Source organism: Bombina bombina, chromosome 1 (assembly GCF_027579735.1).
Source record: "Bombina bombina isolate aBomBom1 chromosome 1, aBomBom1.pri, whole genome shotgun sequence".
NCBI classification, from domain to species: Eukaryota; Metazoa; Chordata; class Amphibia; order Anura; family Bombinatoridae; genus Bombina; species Bombina bombina.
Window position 1 is genome coordinate 823,684,068 of NC_069499.1, and position 21,863 is coordinate 823,705,930.

Below are 21,863 nucleotides of genomic sequence, written 5' to 3' on the forward strand. Positions count from 1 at the left end.
TATCTGAGAATATCCTAATATCAGACAGTTTAGTTTAACATTGAGTATTGGTTGAATATTTATATGCAACAACAAAAAAAAAAGGTTTGAATTAGATATTTAAAACATTTTGGGTTTCTCATGAATTATTAATCTATTAAACATTTTCTTTTTGTTGTTATTTTATTGGTCAGAAAAGTAATCTGTATACAGTGGATCTCCAGTAACCTTCCTGGGGTCCATTTATCATTGTGCGGACGGACATGATCCGCTATAGCGAACCATGTCCGCCGCACATTGATAAATGCAGACAGTATACGCTGTTGGCATTTATCATTGCACCAGCAGTTCTAGTGAACTGCTGGTGCAATACTGCCCCCTGCAGATTCAGTTGTGTCAATCAACCCGGGTTGATTTCTGTCCGCTGCCTCAGAGCAAGCGGACAGGTTATGGAGCAGAGGTCTTTACCGCTGCTTCGTAAGTTGTGTTTAGGCTCGCCAGAAACACGGTCGGAGCTTGATAAATAGCCCCCCCTAAGTTTAATCGATTTAAAATGTTTTAAAATCAACTAATGATTGAGCAATTCAATGTTAAAAGGGATGCTCCAAAAGGGATTAAACCTTTTTTAGGTAAGTGGGAGTTGTATATTACCTCATTAACTGAAGAAAATAAAAAATATTTACTTACTCCTTTCTTGAATCTAGATTATGTAATGGAGGAGAGATGTTTGATTGATGAGACGGGAGGAGAGATAAAATGAGTGGGAAGGTTGTTTTTTTTCAATTAAAACTAATCACTATAAATTGATTGTCGCATGTTTTTTTTTTTGTTTTTTTTCCTTCACTTAATACCAATTACTATAAATTGATTGTATCTTGATTGATTGTATCTTGAATTAATACTAATCATTATAAATTGGCTGTCTCAGGGTTTGTTTTTTTCTCTTCTCCCACTCAGCTAAGTTGCTTCTCTCTTTCCTCCATACATATAGCTAGATTACGAGTTTGGCGTTATGAGTCAAATAGCATCGTTATGGCCCATAACGCTGCTTTTTCCCTAACGCTGCTATTACAAGTCTTGTAGGTATAGGTGTACCGCACACCTTTTTGGCCGTCACGCAACGTCAGTACCGCACTTTTAAGAAAGTCCTTTTTCAATGGGACTCCCATATCGCCGGTATTACGAGTTTGCCTGGGAGGCCAAAAAGTGAGCGGTAGTATAACCACAAGATCCGTACCGCAATCTAAAGTCAGTAGTTATGAGTTTTACGTTACAAATCTGTAGCGTAAAACTCATAACCAAAGTGTTAAAAAGTACACTAACACCCATAAACTACCTATTAACCCCTAAACCGAGGCCCTCCCACATCGCAAACACTATAATAAATTTATTAAACCCTAATCTGCTGCTCTGGACATCGCCGCCACTAGTAAAATGTATTAACCCCTATTCCGCCGCTCCCCGACATAGTCGCCACTATAATAAACCTAATAACCCCTAAACTGCCGCCCTCCCGCATCGCAAACACTATTTAAATATTATTAACCCCTAATCTGCCGTCAGCCCACACCGCCGCTATAATAAACCTGTTAACCCCTAAACCGCAAGCCCCCCACAACTAAATATACTTAAATAAACTATTAATCTCTAAACTGAAAGCCCCCCACAATGAAATATAGTGAAATAAACTATTAACTCCTAAACCTAATGACCCCCTAACTTTATATTAAAATTACAATTTCCCTATCTTAAATTAAATTAAAACTTACCTCTCAAAATAAATGTATTAATTATAGACGAAAGAGGGATAGAATACCTACTAATGGATAATGAGTTCATTATTGCACAATGTAATTAGTTGGGAACAAATATTGAGAGAAATATCAGTTATATTTGCAAATGTTGATTTTTTCCATGTGACATAGTTTAAAATGTTTTTGACAAGTTTGTGAACTGCAAGTGGTTGGCAACCGTTAGTTTTTAATATGTGAAAAAACAATTGTATTAGTGAAAAAATGTAAAATGTAAGATGTATGTTATATCATATGACAATAAGAGCAATTTCAACAAAAAATAAATAAATTAATTTTAAACTAACAATTAAACTAAGATAATTATTAAACTACAAATAAACTAACTACCAATTAAATTAAATTGAACTAAACTACACATTAAAAAAATCCTAACACTACTCTAAAAATTAAAAAAGTATCTAATTACAAAAAAATAACTAAATTACAAAAAAAAAATACTAAATTACAAAAAATAAGAAACAAATTATTATTATTATTATTGGTTATTTGTAGAGCGCCAACAGATTCTGCAGCGCTATAAACAAAGGGGGAGTAAAACAAAACAATTATAGGGATCAAATGGGTAGAGGGCCCTGCCAAGAGTTGCACTGTTGTAGTCAGCTCTTAAAAATATGATCTACAAACAGCTGGACTCTTAGGCTTACATGCTAAGGGGGTTCAGGGGATAGTAATGGAGGAGAGGAACTGGTATAAAGAAAGGTTAGTATAGGTTGTATGCATCCCTGAACAGTAAAGTCTTTAGGGAGCACTTGAAGCTTTTAAAACTAGAAGAGAGTCTTGTGGAGCCAGGCAGAGAGTTCCACAAGATGGGAGCCAGTCTGGAGAAGTCCTGTAAACGGGAGTGTGATGAGGTGACAAGAGAGGAGGAGAGTAGGAGGTCATGAGCAGAGTGAAGGGGACGGGAGGGAGAGTATCTGGAGAAAAGGTCTGAGATATAGGGTAGAGCAGTGCAGTTGAGGGCTTTGTATGTCAGAATGAGAATTTTGTGTTTGATCCTAGAGGCATGAGGAAGCCAGTGAAGGGACTGGCAGAGAGGTGCAGCAGATGAAGAGCGACGTGTAAGGAAGATGAGTCTGGCAGAGGCATTCATTATGGATTGTAAAGGAGCTAGGCGGCAGGTGGGGAGAGGACAGAGTTGCAGTAATCAAGGCGGGAAAGAATGAGAGTTATAAATTATAAAAATTATAAAAAATAAAAAAGAATTACACCTAATCTAATAGCCCTATCAAAATAAAAAAAGCCATCCCAAATTAAAAAAAAAAAAACCCTAGCCTACAATAAACTACCAATGGCCTTTAAAAGGTCCTTTTGTGGGGCATTGCCCCAAAGATATCAGCTCTTTTACCTGTAAAAAAAAATACAATACAAACACCCCCCCAACAGTAAAACCCACCACCCCCACAACCAACCCACCAAAATAAAATAACTATCTAAAAAAAAATAAGCTCCCCATTGCCCTGAAAAGGACATTTGTATGGGCATTGCCCTTAAAAGGGCATTTAGCTCTTTTACATGCCCAGATCCTAATCTAAAAATAAAACCCACCCAAAAAACCCTTAAAGAAACCTAACACTAACCCCCGACGATCCACTTACAGTTCTTGAAGGATCCATCCAGCCGGTGAAGTCCTCATCCATGCGGCAAGAAGTCTTCATCCGGGCGGCCTCTTCCATCTTCATCCAGCTGGCGAAGTCCTCATCCATGCGGCAAGAAGTTTTCATCCAGACGGCATCTTCTATCTTCATCCATCCGGCGTGGAGTGGGTCCATCCTGAAGACATCCGGCGCGGAGCATCCTTTTCATACAGTCGCCGCCGTAAACTGGAACTTCGATGCAAGTGACGTCATCCAAGATGGCGTCCCTTGCATTCCTATTGGCTGAAAGATTTCAATTAGCTAATAGGATTAGAGCTGCTAAAATCCTATTGGCTGTTTCAGCTGCTAAGGGGCCGATTTATGAAAGTGCTAGCGGACATGATACGATGTAGCATATCATGTCCGCCGCACATCGATAAATGCAGACAACATACGCTGTCGGCATTTATCATTGCACCAACAGTTCTTGTGAACTGTTTGTGCAATGTCACCCCCTGCACATTTGCAGCCAATCGGCCGCTAGCAGGGTGTGTCAATCAGCCCGATCGTATAGGATCGGGTGGATTGATGTCCTCAGCCTCAGAGCAGACAGACAAGTTATGGAGCAGCGGTCTTTAGAAAACTAAATTGATGTCACAAAAATTGAAACAGGAGGTTTTGCTACTAGTTCTGAATTACCTCAAGAAATTAAAATAAATCCAGCGTAAACCGAGGGCCACCTGTATTATATAAAGATATTATTCAGGTATGGAGGCTATGCAATAACTTATTTTGGTTTCAATTATAGTTTCTAAATATATTCCAATAAACAGCAACCCGAACTTCAACCTGAAAAAACGGCCCCCCCATTTAATCAACGGTATTGCTAACATACAAGCACATAGAGATCCAGAAATCTTTAAACTATTATGCTTTTCAGATTTTAATATAAAATTTTCTTTAACTCAGTCATCATGCTACTCATATATGCAAATGAAGCAGTTATATCTGGCAAGTGGAGAAGATTTACCTACAAATATGGGCCGATACACCACTGACAGAAATGTGTAACCTAGATTTGAATAACAGCAACAGACTGGGATCATTGTATTCGAAGTTAATAAACAAAATGACCGAAAGAACTTTAGGTAAAACAACTGAAGCATACGCTGTCAGCATTTATCATTGCACCAACAGTTCTTGTGAACTGTTTGTGCAATGTCGCCCCCTGCAGATTTGCAGCCAATCGGCCGCTAGCAGGGTGTGTCAATCAGCCCGATCGTATAGGATCGGGTGGATTGATGTCCGCAGCCTCAGAGCAGACAGACAAGTTATGGAGCAGCGGTCTTTAGAAAACTAAATTGATGTCACAAAAATTGGAACAGGAGGTTTTGCTACTAGTTCTGAATTACCTCAAGAAATTAAAATAAATATACAGGTAGCCCTCAGTTTACGCCGGGGTTAGGTTCCAGAAGGAATGGTTTTAAATCGAAACCGTTGTAAATTGAAACCCAGTTTATAATGTAAGTCAATGGTAAGTGAAGGAGTTAGGTTCCAGGCCCCTCTCAAAATTGACATAAGTAACACCTAATCGATTATTTTTAAAGCTTTGAAATAAAGACTTTAATTGCTAAACAACATTATAAACCTAATTAAATAATCACACAACAGACTGTATCATCAAATTAAGTTTAATGAATAAAAACATTTTTTTTACTTGCATTTTTCTGCAAACAGTTTTCTGCATTGTTAGCATGTTAGATAATATTGGGTCTGCACCTATTCTATGCATTTCAATCTGGAGTGATTAATAGGCAGTTAGGCACCCTCACCTCAAGCAGCTAGACAGGAAGGTAATAGGGAAGTGGCTGCTTGATCTTGTTGCTTGATAGCTAAGGTCTGTTCTGTGTACACAGATTAATTTAAGTCTGCTAAGCTTGCATAACTTTGCTGCAACACAGCTCCACCTACTGGCTATTTTAATTAGTGCACTGCTTTTCAATGCTTTTCAATAGCAGTCACATGACTGAAAAAAAAGGTTGTTATTCTGAAATGGTGCATATTGAACCGGCGTAAACCGAGGGCCACCTGCATTATATAAAGATATTATTCAGGTATGGAGGCTATGCAATAACTTATTTTGGTTTCAATTATAGTTTCTAAATATATTCCAATAAACAGCAACCCGAACTTCAACCTGAAAAAACGGCCCCCCATTTGATCAACACTATTGCTAACATACAAGCACATATAGATCCAGAAATCTTTAAACTATTATGCTTTTCAGATTTTAATACAAAATTTTCTTTAACTCAGTCATCATGCTACTCATATATGCAAATGAAGCATTTATATCTGGCAAGTGGAGAAGATTTACCTACAAATATGGGCCGATACACCACTGACAGAAATGTGTAACCTAGATTTAAATAACAGCAACAGAAAGGGATCATTGTATTCGAAGTTAATAAACAAAATGACCGAAAGAACTTTAGGTAAAACAACTGAAGCCTGGCAACAACTACTGGGAAATCCCATAAATGTAAACATGATATGCCAGAGTTTACAGATAGTAAAAATGTCCACGCTGTTCAGTGAATTAAGAAAACCGTAACATAATAATTCACAGACTATTAAACAATTAATAGGAAAAGTAAATGGAATAAAGAACATATGTGAATGTCAGATTTTTGGGCCGAATCACTTTTCTCTTGCGTAAATTATTAAATGCTAATGGCCTTTAATAACTTAAAGTTGGGTAGGATTTTCAAACAAAAGCCCTTCATTAAAATGATAAAAAAGGAAATTTGGCGGCAAGTCAGTAAAAAAAGGTATAATACTATGATGGATCCAACAAAAAGATTAGAGATTTTCATGAAAAATGGGGTTTCTATTTAAAATCACTTTTCAAAAGAATGTTTCTTGCTTACTTATAAAGGCTTTCCATATTTCTCTGAAAGAAATAATAATAGAAGCTGGAAATGGTTGTATATTAATTAAACTTAGGGAAACTCAAACATTGTAATTAATACCTTATTGTTATAAGAAGTACTACATATTTAGGGCCAGATTACAAGTGGAGCGCTAAATATCGCTTTCGTGAAAGTGATATTTGCGCTCCACTGAGTAATACCAGCACACAATAATGTGCGCTGTTATTACAAGTTGACAACAATGCGAGCTGGGAAGCACTCACAAGAGCATGCTATAGGCTCCAATGGGAACCTCGTTCTCATGCTGTCAGACACGACGTGCAGCGAAGGGGGTAAGTTGCACAGGGATGGCAGCAAATTGTAAATGTATATATGTATATGCTAATATATATATATATATATATATGTGTTAATATGTGTATATACATAACACATAAATATATAAGCATATACATATATATTTACTGGGAACACACAGTTCCCATAGACCACAATGTAAAGGCACAGATCAGTGCTTTTTTTTTTCTAACACCCCACTCCCGCCAAATGTATCCCCAAAATACTGCATAGGGCAATTATTTTATTAAAAATATAAATGCTACCATTTTTATTTTTTTTAATAACATACACTATGCTGTATTTTGGGGCATTTGGGGCAAAATTGATAAAATTCTGATCTCTGGTTAATTTTATAAGCGCTAATTGCTACAGCACACGATAAATTAGTGCTCCACTTGTAATCTAGCTCTAATTGCTTTCTTTCTCTTTTCTGTCTGCTTTTACCTTTTTTGGCCTTTGAGATATATATAAATTGTTATCTTGTTTCTATTGTAGTTGATTCTAATAAAGATTTTTTTTTATTTTTTTTTAACAGCAACATAACTGCAGTAAAAGGGATGTTAATTTGTTTTAAAAATGTAAGACTTGGCTGATATGTTATAATGTAATAACAAAACAGAAATATCTTCTAATTAAAAGGTGTTTACCGTCTCTTTAAAGTGAAGGTCAATTTCAATGAATTAGTGCCCGGTTTTTAATAATCCTATTAACCCCTTAATGACAACTGACGTACCTAGTACGTCAGTTGTCTAACAGAGTGCTAGAAGCGATCGCAATCGCTTCCAGCAGCTCTCAGGGTATTGCAGTGATACCTCGATATGGAGGCATCCTGCAATACCTTTTTAGAAGACTCTGATGCAGAGAGAGCCACTCTGTGGCCCTCTCTGTACCGGTAGCGATGGTGCAGTTCGTTGGTGGGTGGGAGCGTAGCAGGGAGGCGGGTGGGCGGCCCATCGCTACCCGGCATCCGGTTCCTGTGAGTGCAATGTGCACAGGCGCATTAGACACTGACACCAATGAGGAGGGAGAGGGGGGAAAAAAGATCAGACAGCTGCCAGTACCCAAGATGGCGGAAATTAGGTAGGGGAGAGAGCTGGGGGGGGGGGGTCAGGGAGGTTGGGGGCTAAGGCAGGGGTCCATCACAGTTAAAATATTTTATTATTTTTATTTAAAAAAAAAACAAAACTCCTTTTATTTAGTACTGGCAGACTTTCTGCCAGTACTTAAGATGGCGGGGACAATTGTGGGGTGGGGGAGGGAAGAGAGCTGTTTGGGAGGGATCAGGGGGTGGGATGTGTCAGGTGGGAGGCTGATCTCTACCCTAAAGCTAACATTAACCCTGCAAGCTCCCTACAAGCTACCTAATTAACCCCTTCACTGCTGGGCATAATTCACGTGTGGTGCGCAGCAGCATTTAGCGGCTTTCTAATTACCAAAAAGCAACGCCAAAGCCATATAAGTCTGCTATTTCTGAACAAAGGGGATCCCAGAGAAGCTTTTACAACAAGTTGTGCCATAATAGCACAAGCTGTTTGTAAATAATTTCAGTGAGAAACCTAAAATTGTGAAAAATGTAAAAAAAAAAAATGATTTGCTCACATTTGGCGGTGAAATGGTGGCATGAAATATACCAAAATGGGCCTAGATCAATCCTTTGGGTTTTCTATTACACTAAAGCTACAAGGTCCCTAATTAACCCCTTCACTGCTGGGCATAAAATATGTGTGGTGCGCAGGGACATTTAGCGGCCTTCTAATTACCAAAAAGCAACCCCAAAGCCATATAAGTCTGCTATTTCTGAACAAAGGGGATCCCAGAGAAGCATTTACAACCATTTTTGCCATAATTGCAGAAGCTGTTTGTAAATAATTTCAGTGGGAAACCTAAAGTTTGTGACAAAACTTGTGAAAAAGTGAAAACATTTTTTTATTTGATCGCATTTGGCGGTGAAATGGTGGCGTGAAATATACCAAAATGAACCTAGATCAATACTTTGGGTTGTCTTCTAAAAACAAATATACACATGTCAAGGGATATTCAGGTATTCCTGACAGATATCAGGGTTCCAATGTAACTAGCGCTAATTTTGACAAAAACATAATTTATGCTTACCTGATAAATTTATTTCTCTTGTAGTGTATCCAGTCCACGGATCATCCATTACTTATGGAATATATTCTCCTTCCCAACAGGAAGTTGCAAGAGTCCACCCACAGCAAAGCTGCTATATAGCTCCTCCCCTAACTGCCATATTCAGTCATTCGACCGAAAACATGCAGAGAAAGGAAAAACCATAGGGTGCAGTGGTGACTGTAGTTCAAATGAAAAAATTACCTGCCTTAAAGTGACAGGGCGGGCCGTGGACTGGATACACTACAAGAGAAATAAATTTATCAGGTAAGCATAAATTATGTTTTCTCTTGTTAAGTGTATCCAGTCCACGGATCATCCATTACTTATGGAATACCAATACAAAAGCTAAAGTACACGGATGATGGGAGGGACAAGGCAGGTACTTAAACGGAAGTTACCACTGCCTGTAAAAAAAACCTTTCTCCCAAAAATAGCCTCCGAAGAAGCAAGGTATCAAATTTGTTAAATTTGAAAAAGTATGAAGCGCAGACCAAGTAAATCTGTTCAACAGAAGCCACATTTAAAAAAGGCCCAAGTGAAAACCACAGCTCTAGTAGAATGAGCTGCAATCCCTTCAGGAGGCTGCCGTCCAGCAGTCTCATAAGCTAAATGAATTATGCTTTTTAACCAAAAAGACAGAGAGGCTGCTGAAGTCTTTTGACCTCTCCTCTGTCCAGAATAGACAACAAACAAGGTGAACGTTTGATGAAAACTGTAGTAACTTGTAAGTAAAACTTTAAAGCACAAAACACGTCCAATATTGTGTAATAGACGTTCCTTCTTTGAGGAAGGATTAGGATACAAGCATGGAACAACTATCTCTTGAGTGATGTTCTTGTTAGATACCACCGTAGGAAAAAACCCAGGTTGGTACGCAGGACTACCTTATCCGTACGAAGGACCAGATAAGGAGAATCACATTGTAACACAGATAACTTGGAGACTCTACGAGTCGAGGAAATAGCTACCCAAAAGGAACTTTCCAAGATAAAGATTGATATCTATGGAACAAAAAAGGTTCAAACGGAACTTCTTGAAGAGCCTTAAGAACCAGGTTTAAGCTCCATGGTGGAGCAACAGTTTTAAACACAGGCTTGGATCTAACCAAAGCCTGACCAAATGCCTGAACGTCTAGAATACCTGCCAGACACTGGTGCAAAAAAATAGACAGAGTAAAAATCTGTCCCTTTTAAGGAATTAGCTGACAACCCTTTTCTCAAAAACATCTTGGAGAAAAGATAATATCATGGGAATCCAGGCTTTACTCCATGAGTAACCCTTGGATTCATAACAATCAGATATTTACACCATATCTATGTTCAATTTTCCTAGAGACAGGCTTTCATGTCTGTATTTAAGGTATCAATGACTGACTCGGAGAAGCCATGCTTTGATAACATCAAGCGTTCAGTCTCCAGGCAGTCCATCTCAGATTGATTCTATTTAGATGGTTGAAAGGACCCTGAGGTAGAGGGACCTGTCTCAGAAGCAGAGACCGCGATGGAAAGCATGACATGTCCACCAGATCTGCATACCAGGTCCTGCGTGGCTACGCAGGCGCTGTCAAAAACACCAAAGCCCTCTCCTGCTTGGTCTTGACCTCCGGAGGAAATCCCACTCCCCCGGAAGAAAAGTCTGACGACTTAGAAAATCCACCTCCCAGTTCTCAACACCTGGGATATGGATAGCTGATAGACAAGAGTGAGTCTCTGTCCAGTGAATTATTGTAAGACTTCTAACATCACTAGGGAACTTCTGTTCCCCCTTGATGGCTGATGTAAGCCACAGTCGTGTATATTGTCCGACTGAGTATGATGTACCTCAGAGTTGCTAACTGAGGCCAAGTCTGAAGAGCATGGAATATCGCTCCCAGAATAGTTATTAGAAGGAGGGTCTCCTCCTAAGTCCACTATCCCTGAGCCTTCAGGGAGTTCCAGACTGCATCCCAACCTAAAAGGCTGGCATCCATTGTAACAATTGTACCATCTGACCTGCGGAAGGTCATACCCTTGGACAGATGGACCCGACATAGTCACCAGAGAAGAGAATCTCTGGTCTCTTGGTCCAGGTTCAACAGGGGGACAAATCTGTGTAATCCCTGTTTCTCTGACTGAGCATGCATAGTTGCAGCGGTCTGAAATGTAGACGTGCAAACGGTACTATGTCCCTTGCCGCTACCTATTAAGCCGATTTCATTCATGTACTGAGCCACCGAAGGGCGCGGATGGGATGAAAAACACGGCAGAAATTTAGAAACTTTGACAACCTGGACTCCGTCAGGTAAATTTTAATTTCTACAGAATCTATCAGAGTCCCTAGGAGGGAAACCCTTGAGATTGGGGATAGAGAACTCTTTCCTTGTTCACTTTCCACCCATGTGATCTCAGAAATGCCAGTACTACGTCCGTATGAGACTTGGCAATTTGGATGTTTGACGCCTGTATCAGGATGTCGTCTAACTAAGGGGCCACTTCTATGCCCCGCGGCCTAAGGACCGCCAAAGCGACCCCAGAACCTACATAAAGATTCTTGGGGCTGTAGATATCCCAAAGGAAAGAGCTACAAACTGGTAATGCCTGTCTAGAAAGGCAAACCTGAAAAACGAAGGTGATCTTTATGCATCACAATGTGAGGATAAGCATCCTTCAAATCCATTGTAGTCCTCTATTGACTCTCCTGGATCATAGTTAAGATGGTACGAATAGTTTCCATCTTAAATGACGGAATTCTGAGGAATTTGTTTAAGATCTTTAGATCCAAAATAGGTCTGAAGGTTCCCTCACCTTGGGAACCACAAACAGATTTGAGTAAAAACTCTGTCCCTGTTACTCTCTTGGAACTGGATGGATCTCGTACACAATGTAAGAATGCCTCCTTCTTTATCTGGTTTGCAGATAATTGTGAAAGGCGAAATCTCCCCTTTTTTTGGGGGGGAATCTTTGAAATCCAGAAGATATCTCTGGGATATAAATTCCAATGCCTAGGGATCCTGGGCATCTCTTGCCCACGCCCGGGCGAAGAATGAAAGTCTGCCCCCTATAGGATCCGTTACCGGATAGGGGTCCGTTCCTTCATGCTGCCTTAGAGGCAGCAGCAGGCTCCTTGGCCTGCTTATCTTTGTTCCAGGTCCAATTGTTTTGCCTTAGAGGAAGTGGATTCCACACCTGCCCTGAAGTTTTAAAAGGCACGAAAATTAGACCTTTTTTGGCCCTTGATTCCTATCCTGAGGAAGGGCATGACCTTTTCCTCCAGTGATATAAGCAATAATCTCCTTCAAACCAGGCCCGAATAGGGTCCGCCCCTTGAAGGGAAGTTAAGTAGCTTATTTATTAAAGTCACGACAGCTGACCATGATATAAGCCATAGCGCTCTGCGCGCCAGTATAGTAAAAAACAGAATTCTTAGCCGTTAGTCTAGTCAAATGAACAAAGGCATCAGAAAACAAAGGAATTGGCTAGCATAAGCTTGTCAAATATATTCATCCAATGGAGTCGCTAACTGTAAAGCCTCATCAAGAGACTCAACCCAGAACGCCGCAGCAGCAGTGACAGAAGCAATGCAAGGGGCTGCAGGATAAAACCCTGTTGAATAAACATTTTTTATCCATTGGATCTAAAAAGCACAACTGTCCTCGCCAGAGGTAGTGGTACGCTTAGCTAGAGTAGAAACTCTTCTCTCCACCTTAGGAACTGTCTGCCAGAAGTCCCGTGGTGGTAACTATTAGAAAACATTCTTCTAAAAAATAGGAGGGGAAGAGAACGGCACACCTGGTCTATCCCATTCCTTATTAAAATTTTTTTTTTTTTTTTTTTTTTTAGTAAACCTCTTTAGGTATTGGAAAAACATCAGTACACACCGGCACTGCATATTATTTATCCAGTCTACACAATTTCTCTGGCCCTGCGATTGTACACATTCATTCAGAGCAGCCAAAGCCTCCCTGAGCAACAAGTGGAGGTTCTCAAGCATAAATTTTAAATGTAGAAATATCAGAATCAGGTTAAATCATCTTCCCTGAGTCAAAAAAAAAAAAAAAAAAATCACCCACAGACTAAGCATATTGTGAGGTAGTATCATACATGGTTCTTAAAGCGTCTGTATGCTCTGTATCTACCCCCAGAGCTATCTGCTTTCCTTTAATTTCAGGTAGTCTGACTAATACTGCTGCCAGAGTATTATTCACCACCTTTGCCATGTCTTGTAAAATAAACGCTATGGACGCCCTTGATGTACTTGGCGCCATTTGAGCGTGAGTCCCTGAAGCGGGAGTCGAAGGGTCTGACACGTGGGGAGAGTTAATCGGCATAACTTTCCCCTCAACAGAATCCCCTGGTAAAATAAACGCTATGGGTGCCCTTGATGTACTTGGCGCCATTTGAGTGTGAGTCCCTAAAGCGGGAGTCAAAAGGTCTGACACGTGGGGAGAGTTAGTCGGCATAACTACCCCCACGACAGAATCCTCTGGTGATAATGTTTTTAAAGACAAAAAATTATCTTTATTGTTTAACCCCTTAATGACAACTGACGTACCAGGTACGTCCTGCAAAAACTAGCAGTTAGTGACAATGGACGTACCTGGTACGTCAGTTGTTTAAGAGAGTTCTGGAAGCGATCGCAATTGCTTCCAGCAGCTCTCAGGGTATTGCAGTGATGCCTCGATATGGAGGCATCCTGCAATACCTTTTAACAAGCCTCCGATGCAGAGAGAGCCACTCTGTGGCCCTCTCTGCACCGGTATCAATGGTGCAGTGTTCCGGGGGGAAGGGAAGCAAAGAGGCGGCAGCGTGCGGGCGCACGCGTGCATATTAGCCACTGACACCAATGAAAAAAAAAAAGTTCAAAACATAAAAAAAATAATATATATATATATATAAAAGGATCTGGGGGGGGGGGGGGTTGGGGGTATTGAGGGGGGGGGCTGCTACACTACAGAAAAGTTTATAAATATTTTTGGGGGCAAAATTTATAAATATTTTTGGGGGCAAATTGGGTACTGGCAGACAGCTGCCAGTACCCAAGATGGCGGCAATTAAGTAGCAGGGAGGGTTATAGAGCTGTTTGGTGGGAGATCAGGGAGGTTGGGGGCTAAGGCAGGGCTCCATTACAGCAGAATACATTTTTTTTAAAAATAAAATAAAAAAAAACTCCTTTTATTTAGTACTGGCAGACTTTCTGCCAGTACTTAAGATGGCGGGGACAATTGTGGGGTGGGGGAGGGAACAGAGCTGTTTGGGAGGGATCAGGGGGTGGGATGTGTCAGGTGGGAGGCTGATCTCTACACTAAAGCTAAAATTAACCCTGACAGCGCCCTACAAGCTACCTAATTAACTCCTTCACTGCTGGGCATAATTCACGTGTTGTGCGCAGCAGGATTTAGCGGCCTTCTAATTAACAAAAATCAACGCCAAAGCCATATATGTCTGCTATTTCTGAACAAAGGGGATCCCAGAGAAGCTTTTACAACCATTTGTGCCATAATTGCACAAACTGTTTGTAAATAATTTCAGTGAGAAACCTAAAATTGTGAAAAATTTAAAGGTTTTTTTTATTTGCTCGCATTTGGCGGTGAAATGGTGGCATGAAATATACCAAAATTGGCCTAGATCAATACTTGGAGTTGTCTACTACACTAAACTAAAGCTAAAATTAACCCTACAAGCTCCCTACATGCTCCCTAATTAACCCCTTCACTGCTGGGCATAAAACACGTGTGGTGCGCAGCGGCATTTAGCGGCCTTCTAATTACCAAAAAGCAACCCCAAAGCCATATAAGTCTGCTATTTCTGAACAAAGGCGATCCCAGAGAAGCATTTACAACCATTTGTGCCATAATTGCAGAAGCTGTTTGTAAATAATTTCAGTGGGAAACCTAAAGTTTGTGACAAAATGTGTGAAAAAGTGAACTTTTTTTTAATTTGATCGCATTTGGCGGTGAAACGGTGGCATGAAATATACCAAAATGGGCCTAGATCAATACTTTGGGATGTCTTCTAAAAAAAATATATATACATGTCAATGGATATTCAGGTATTCCTTACAGATATCAGTGTTCCAATGTAACTAGCGCTAATTTTGAAAAAAAAGTGGTTTGGAAATAGCGAAGTGCTACTTGTATTTATGGCCCTATAACTTACAAAAAAAGCAAAGAACATGTAAACATTGGGTATTTCTAAACTCAGGACAAAATTTAGAAACTATTTAGCATGGGTGTTTTTTAGTGGTTGTAGATTTGTAACAGATTTTGGGGGTCAAAGTTAGAAAAAGTGTGTTTTTTCCATTTTTTCCTCATATTTTATAAAAATTTTTATAGTAAATTATAAGATATAATGAAAATAATGGTATCTTTAGAAAGTCCATTTAATGGCGAGAAAAACGGTATATAATATGTGTGGGTACAGTAAATGAGTAAGAGGAAAATTACAGCTGAACACAAACACCACAGAAATGTAAAAATAGCCATTGTCATTAAGGGTAAGAAAATTGAAAAATGGTCCGGTCATTAAGGGGTTAACATGAAATCAGTACATCTGGTACACATTCTAAGATGGGGTTCCACCATGGCCTTAAAACATAATGAACACAGAGCTTCCTCTATGTCAGACATGTTAGAACAGACTAATAATGAGACTAATAAGCTTGGAAGACACTTTAAATCAAGTAAACAAGCAAATATATAAAACGTTACTGTGCCTTTAAGAGAAACAAATTTTGTCAAAATTTGAAAAACAGTGAAAAAAGGCAGTAAAACAAACAAATTTTTTACAGTACATGTAATAAGGTAACAGAGCATTGCACCCACTTGCAAATGGATGATTAACCCCTTAATGCAAAAAACATAAAAAAAAACGACATAGACGTTTTTAAAAACAGACACAACAAAACTGCCACAGCAGAGCTGTGGATTACCTTCCCTATAAACGATTTTGGAAGTCTTTTTAGCCCTTTAGAAATGTCCTGTAGTATTCATGGGACTGCTGAGGGAATCTGGATAATTCATTTTGCAATTTTAACTGCGCAAAAAAGCGCTAAATTAGGCCCCTCCCACTCATATTACAACAGTGGGAAGCTTCAGTTAACTGTTTCTATGCAAAATTTAAGCCAGCCATGTGGAAAAAACTTAGGCCCCAATAAGTTTTATCACCAAACATTTGTTAAAAAACGATTAAACATGCCAGCAAACGTTTTAAAACACATTTTTACAAGAGTATGTATCTCTATTAACCCTTTAAGGACACAGCTTTCAGTTTGCTCAATTGTTTTATGACGGAAAAATTCCGTCATATGTCCTTAAGAGGTTAATAAGCCTGATACCAGTCGCTTTTACTGCATTTAAGGCTATACCAACATTACAGTGTTATCACCAATGTACGTTAAAAAACGATTAAACATGCCAGCAAACGTTTTAAAACACATTTTTATAAGAGTATGTATCTCTATTAATAAGCCTGATACCAGTCGCTATCGCTGCATTTAAGGCTTTACTTACATTACTTCGGTATCAGCAGTATTTTCTTAGTCAATTCCATTCCTAGAAAAATATTTTACTGCACATACCTTATCTGCAGGAAAACCTGCACGCCATTCCCCCTCTGAAGTACCTCACTCCTCAGAATGTGTGAGAACAGCAAATGGATCTCAGTTACGTCTGCTAAGATCATAGAAAAACGCAGGCAGATTCTTCTTCCAAATACTGCCTGAGATAAACAGCACACTCCGGTGCCATTTAAAAATAACAAACTTTTGATTGAAGAATAAACTAAGTATAAATCACCACAGACTCTCACGACCTCCTATCTATGTTGAGGCTTGCAAGAGAATGACTGAATATGGCAGTTAGGGGAGGAGCTATATAGCAGCTTTGCTGTGGGTGGACTCTTGCAACTTCCTGTTGGGAAGGAGAATATATTCCATAAGTAATGGATGATCCGTGGACTGGATACACTTAACAAGAGAAAAGTGGTTTGGAAATAGCAAAGTGCTACTTGTACTTATTGCCCTACAACTTGCAAAAAAAGCAAAGAACATGTAAACATTGGGTATTTCTAAACTCAGGACAAAATTTAGAAACTATTTAGCATGGGTGTTTTTTGGTGATTGTAGATGTGTAACAGATTTTGGGGGTCAAAGTTAGAAAAAGTGTGTTTTTTTCCCTTTTTTCCTCATATTTTATAATTTTTTTATAGTAAATTATAAGATATGATGAAAATAATGGTATCTTTAGATAGTCCATTTAATGGCGTGAAAAACAGTATATAATATGTGTGGGTACAGTAAATGAGTAAGAGGAAAATTAAAGCTAAACACAAACAAAGCAGAAATGTAAAAATAGCCTTAAGGGTAAGGAAATTGAAAAATGGTCTGGTCATTAAAAAAACAAGGGCACTTTAATTAATCAAAATTGACATTTCACTCGTTTTCTTCAAAAACTTACCTTTTCATCCTGACAGCCGCTGCATCGCTTCCTCCGCCCGTCGCAAGCCCTCTTCGCGGGTCCAAAATGACGAATCCGGTTTCCTCCAATCACAGCGTTGCCTCAGGCCATGATTCCCCCGGGTGGAAGCCATGATTGGAGGAAGCTGGACTATTAAAAAACATGCACTAATTCATCGAAATTGACCTTCACTTTAAGCTTCATGCTAACAGCAGCCATCTAGCAAAGACTCTAATCTAGCAAATGCAAATTCAACCCCGTGGGAAAAAAGGAAATTTATGCTTACCTGATAAATTGATTTCTTCTACAATACGAAGAGTCCACGGATTCATCCTTACTTGTGGTATATTATCCTCCTGTTAACAGGAAGTGGCAAAGAGCACCACAGCAGAGCTGTACATATAGCTCCTCCCTTCTCTCCACCCCCAGTCATTTGACCGAAGGTATAGGAAGAGAAAAGAAAAGCTAAAAGGTGCAGAGGTGACTAAAGTTTTGAAAAACAAAAATATAATCTGTCTAAAATGACAGGGAGAACCGTGGACTCGTCGTATCGTAGAAGAAATCAATTTATCAGGTAAGCATATATTTCCTTTTCTTCTACTAGATATGACGAGTCCACAGATTCATCCTTACTTGTGGGATACAATTCCAAAGCAACAGGACACGGATGAACGGGAGGGACAAGACAGATACCTAAACGGAAGGCACCACTGCTTGAAGACCTTTTCTCCCAAAAATAGCCTCAGAAGAAGCAAAAGTATCAAATTTGGAAAATTTGGAAAAAGTATGAAGGGAGGACCAAGTCGCAGCCTTACAAATCTGTTCAACAGAAGCATCGTTTTTAAAAGCCCATGTGGAAGCCACAGCTCTAGTAGAATGAGCCGTAATTCTTTCAGGAGGCTGCTGTCCAGCAGTCTCGTATGCCAGGCGGATGATGCTTTTCAGCCAAAGAAAGAGAGGTAGCCGTAGCTTTTTGACCCCTACGTCTTCCAGAATAAACAACAAATAAACAAGATGTTTGACGGAAATCCTTGGTCGCTTGTAAGTAAAACTTCAAGGCCCGAACCACGTCCAAGTTATGTAACAGACGCTCCTTCTTAGAAGAAGGATTAGGACAGAAGGAAGGAACAACAATTTCCTGATTAATATTCTTATTTGAAACAACCTTAGGAAGGAATCCAGGTTTAGTACGCAAAACCACCTTATCAGAATGGAATATAAGATAAGGCGAATCACATTGTAACGCAGAAAGCTCAGAAACTCTTCGAGCAGAAGAGATAGCAGCAAAAAACAAAACTTTCCAAGATAAAAGCTTAATATCCATGGAATGCATGGGTTCAAACGTAACCCCTTGAAGAACATTGAGAACTAAATTCAAACTCCATGGCGGAGCAATAGGTTTAAATACAGGCTTGATCCTGATTAAAGCCTGACAAAAAGACTGAACGTCTGGGACATCCGCCAGACGCTTGTGTAGTAGAATCGACAAAGCAGAAATTTGTCCTTTCAAGGAACTAGCTGATAATCCCTTCTCCAATCCTTCTTGGAGAAAGGACAAAATCCTAGGAATCCTAACCCTACTCCATGAGTAGCCCTTGGATTCGCACCAATAACGATATTTACGCCATATCTTATGGTAAATCTTCCTAGTGACAGGCTTGCGAGCCTGAATCAAAGGATCAATGACCGACTCAGAGAATCCTCGCTTAGATAAGATCAAGCGTTCAATCTCCAGGCAGTCAGTTGCAGAGAATTTAGATTTGGATGTTGGAACGGACCTTGAATAAGAAGGTCCTGTCTCAACGGAAGTTTCCACGGTGGTAAAGAGGACATGTCTACTAGATCCGCATACCAAGTCCTGCGTGGCCATGCAGGCGCTATTAGAATCACTGAGGCTCTCTCCTGTTTGATTCTTGCAATCACACGAGGCAGGAGAGGAAAGGGTGGAAACACATAAGCCAGGTTGAACGACCAAGGTACTGCTAGAGCATCTATCAGTACAGCCTGGGGATCCCTTGACCTGGACCCGTAATGAGGAAGCTTGGCATTCTGACGAGATGCCATCAGATCCAATTCCGGTGTGCCCCACTGATGAATCAATGACGCAAACACCTCCGGATGGAGCTCCCACTCCCCCGGATGAAACGTCTGACAACTTAGAAAATCCGCTTCCCAGTTCTCTACTCCTGGGATATAGATTGCTGATAGATGGCAAGAGTGAGCCTCCGCCCATCGAATTATCTTTGAAACCTCTATCATCGCTAGAGAACTCTTTGTTCCCCCTTGATGATTGATATATAATACAGTCGTGATATTGTCCGACTGGAATCTTATGAATTTGGCCACTCCTGATGCGCATTGTATATTGCTCTCAGTTCCAGAATATTGATTGGTAATAGGGACTCCTCCTGAGTCCAAACACCCTGAGCCTTCAGGGAATTCCAGACTGCACCCCAGCCCAAGAGGCTGGCGTCCGTCGTCACTATGACCCATGCTGGCCTGTGGAAGCACATTCCCTGGGACAGATGATCCTGTGACAACCACCAAAGAAGAGAGTCTCTGGTCTCTAGATCCAGATTTATCTGAGGAGATAAATTCGCATAATTCCCATTCCACTGTCTGAGCATGCACAGCTGCAATGGTCTGAGATGAAAGCGAGCAAACGGAACGATGTCCATTGCCGCTACCATTAATCCAATGACCTCCATACACTGCGCCACTGAAGGCCGAGAAATGGACTGAAGTGCTCGGCAAGTAGTTAGAATCTTTGACTTTCTGACCTTCGTCAGAAAAATGTTCATGTCTACCGAGTCTATCAGAGTTCCCAAGAATGGAACTCTTGTTAGAGGAACTAGTGAACTCTTTTCCATATTCACTTTCCAACCGTGAGTGCTTAGAAATGCCAACACGATGTCTGTGTGAAATTTGGTCAGGTGATAAGTTGACGCCTGGATCAAGATATCATCCAGATAGGGCGCCACTGCTATGCCCCGCGGCCTGAGAACCGCCAGAAGGGACCCTAGCACCTTTGTGAAGATTCTGGGAGCTGTGGCCAACCCGAAAGGAAGGGCAACAAACTGATAATGTTCGTCCAGAAAATCGAACCTTAGAAACTGATGATGATCCTTGTGGATAGGAATGTGAAGATACGCATCCTTCAGGTCCACGGTGGTCATATATTGACCTTCCTGGATCATTGGTAAAATTGTCCGAATAGCCTCCATCTTGAACGATGGAACTCTGAGGAATTTGTTTAGGCATTTGAGATCTAAAATCGGTCTGAAGGATCCCTCTTTTTTGGGAACCACGAACAGATTTGAGTAAAACCCCTGTCCCTGTTCTAGTTTTGGAACTGGACAAATTAGACCCATGGTATAGAGGTCTTTTACACAGCGTAAGAACGCCTCTCTTTTTGTCTGGTCTACAGACAAACGTGAAAGATGAAATCTCCTTCTTGGGAGAAAATCCTTGAATTCTAGCCGATACCCCTGGGTCACAATTTCTAATGCCCAGGGATCCTGAACATCCCTTGCCCAAGCCTGAGCGAAGAGAGAAAGTCTGCCCCCTACTAAATCCGGTCCCAGATCGGGGCTGCCCCTTCATGCTGTCTTGGTAGCAGCAGTGGGCTTCTTAACTTGTTTACCTTTATTCCAGGTCTGGTTAGGTCTCCAGACCGACTTGGATTGTGCAAAATTTCCCTCCTGCTTAGTGGCAGAAGAGGAAGTAGAGGGTCCACCTTTAAAGTTTCGAAAGGAACGAAAATTATTTAGTTTAGCCCTCATTTTAACAGTCTTATCCTGAGGTAGGGCATGACCTTTACCTCCAGTAATGTCAGAAATGATTTCCTTCAGTTCAGGCCCGAACAGGGTCTTACCTTTAAAAGGAATAGCTAAAAGCTTAGATTTTCAGGACACATCCGCAGATCAAGATTTAAGCCATAACGCTCTACTGCATCCTGAACATCCCTTGCCCAAGCCTGATCGAAGAGAGAAAGTCTGCCCCCTACTAAATCCGGTCCCAGATCGGGACTGCCCCTTCATGCTGTCTTGGTAGCAGCAGCGGGCTTCTTAACTTGTTTACCTTTATTCCAGGTCTGGTTAGGTCTCCAGACCGACTTGGATTGTGCAAAATTTCCCTCCTGCTTTGTAGCAGAAGAGGAAGTAGAGGGTCCACCTTTAAAGTTTCGAAAGGAACGAAAATTATTTTGTTTAGCCCTCATTTTAACAGTCTTATCCTGAGGTAGGGCATGACCTTTACCTCCAGTAATGTCAGAAATTATTTCCTTCAGTTCAGGCCCGAACAGGGTCTTACCTTTAAAAGGAATAGCTAAAAGCTTAGATTTTCAGGACACATCCGCAGACCAAGATTTAAGCCATAACGCTCTACTGCATTTTTTCGCCGCTAATTTAGCCATTTGAAAAGCAGCATCGGTAATAAAAGAATTAGCTAGCTTGAGAGCCTTAATTCTATCCAAAATATCATCTAATGGGGTCTTGACCTTAAGAGACTCCTCTAGAGCCTCAAACCAAAAAGATGCTGCAGTAGTAACTGGAACAATGCACGCTATAGGTTGTAGAAGAAAACCCTGATGAATAAACAATTTCTTTAGAAGACCATCTAATTTTGTTATCCATAGGATCTTTGAAAGCACAACTGTCCT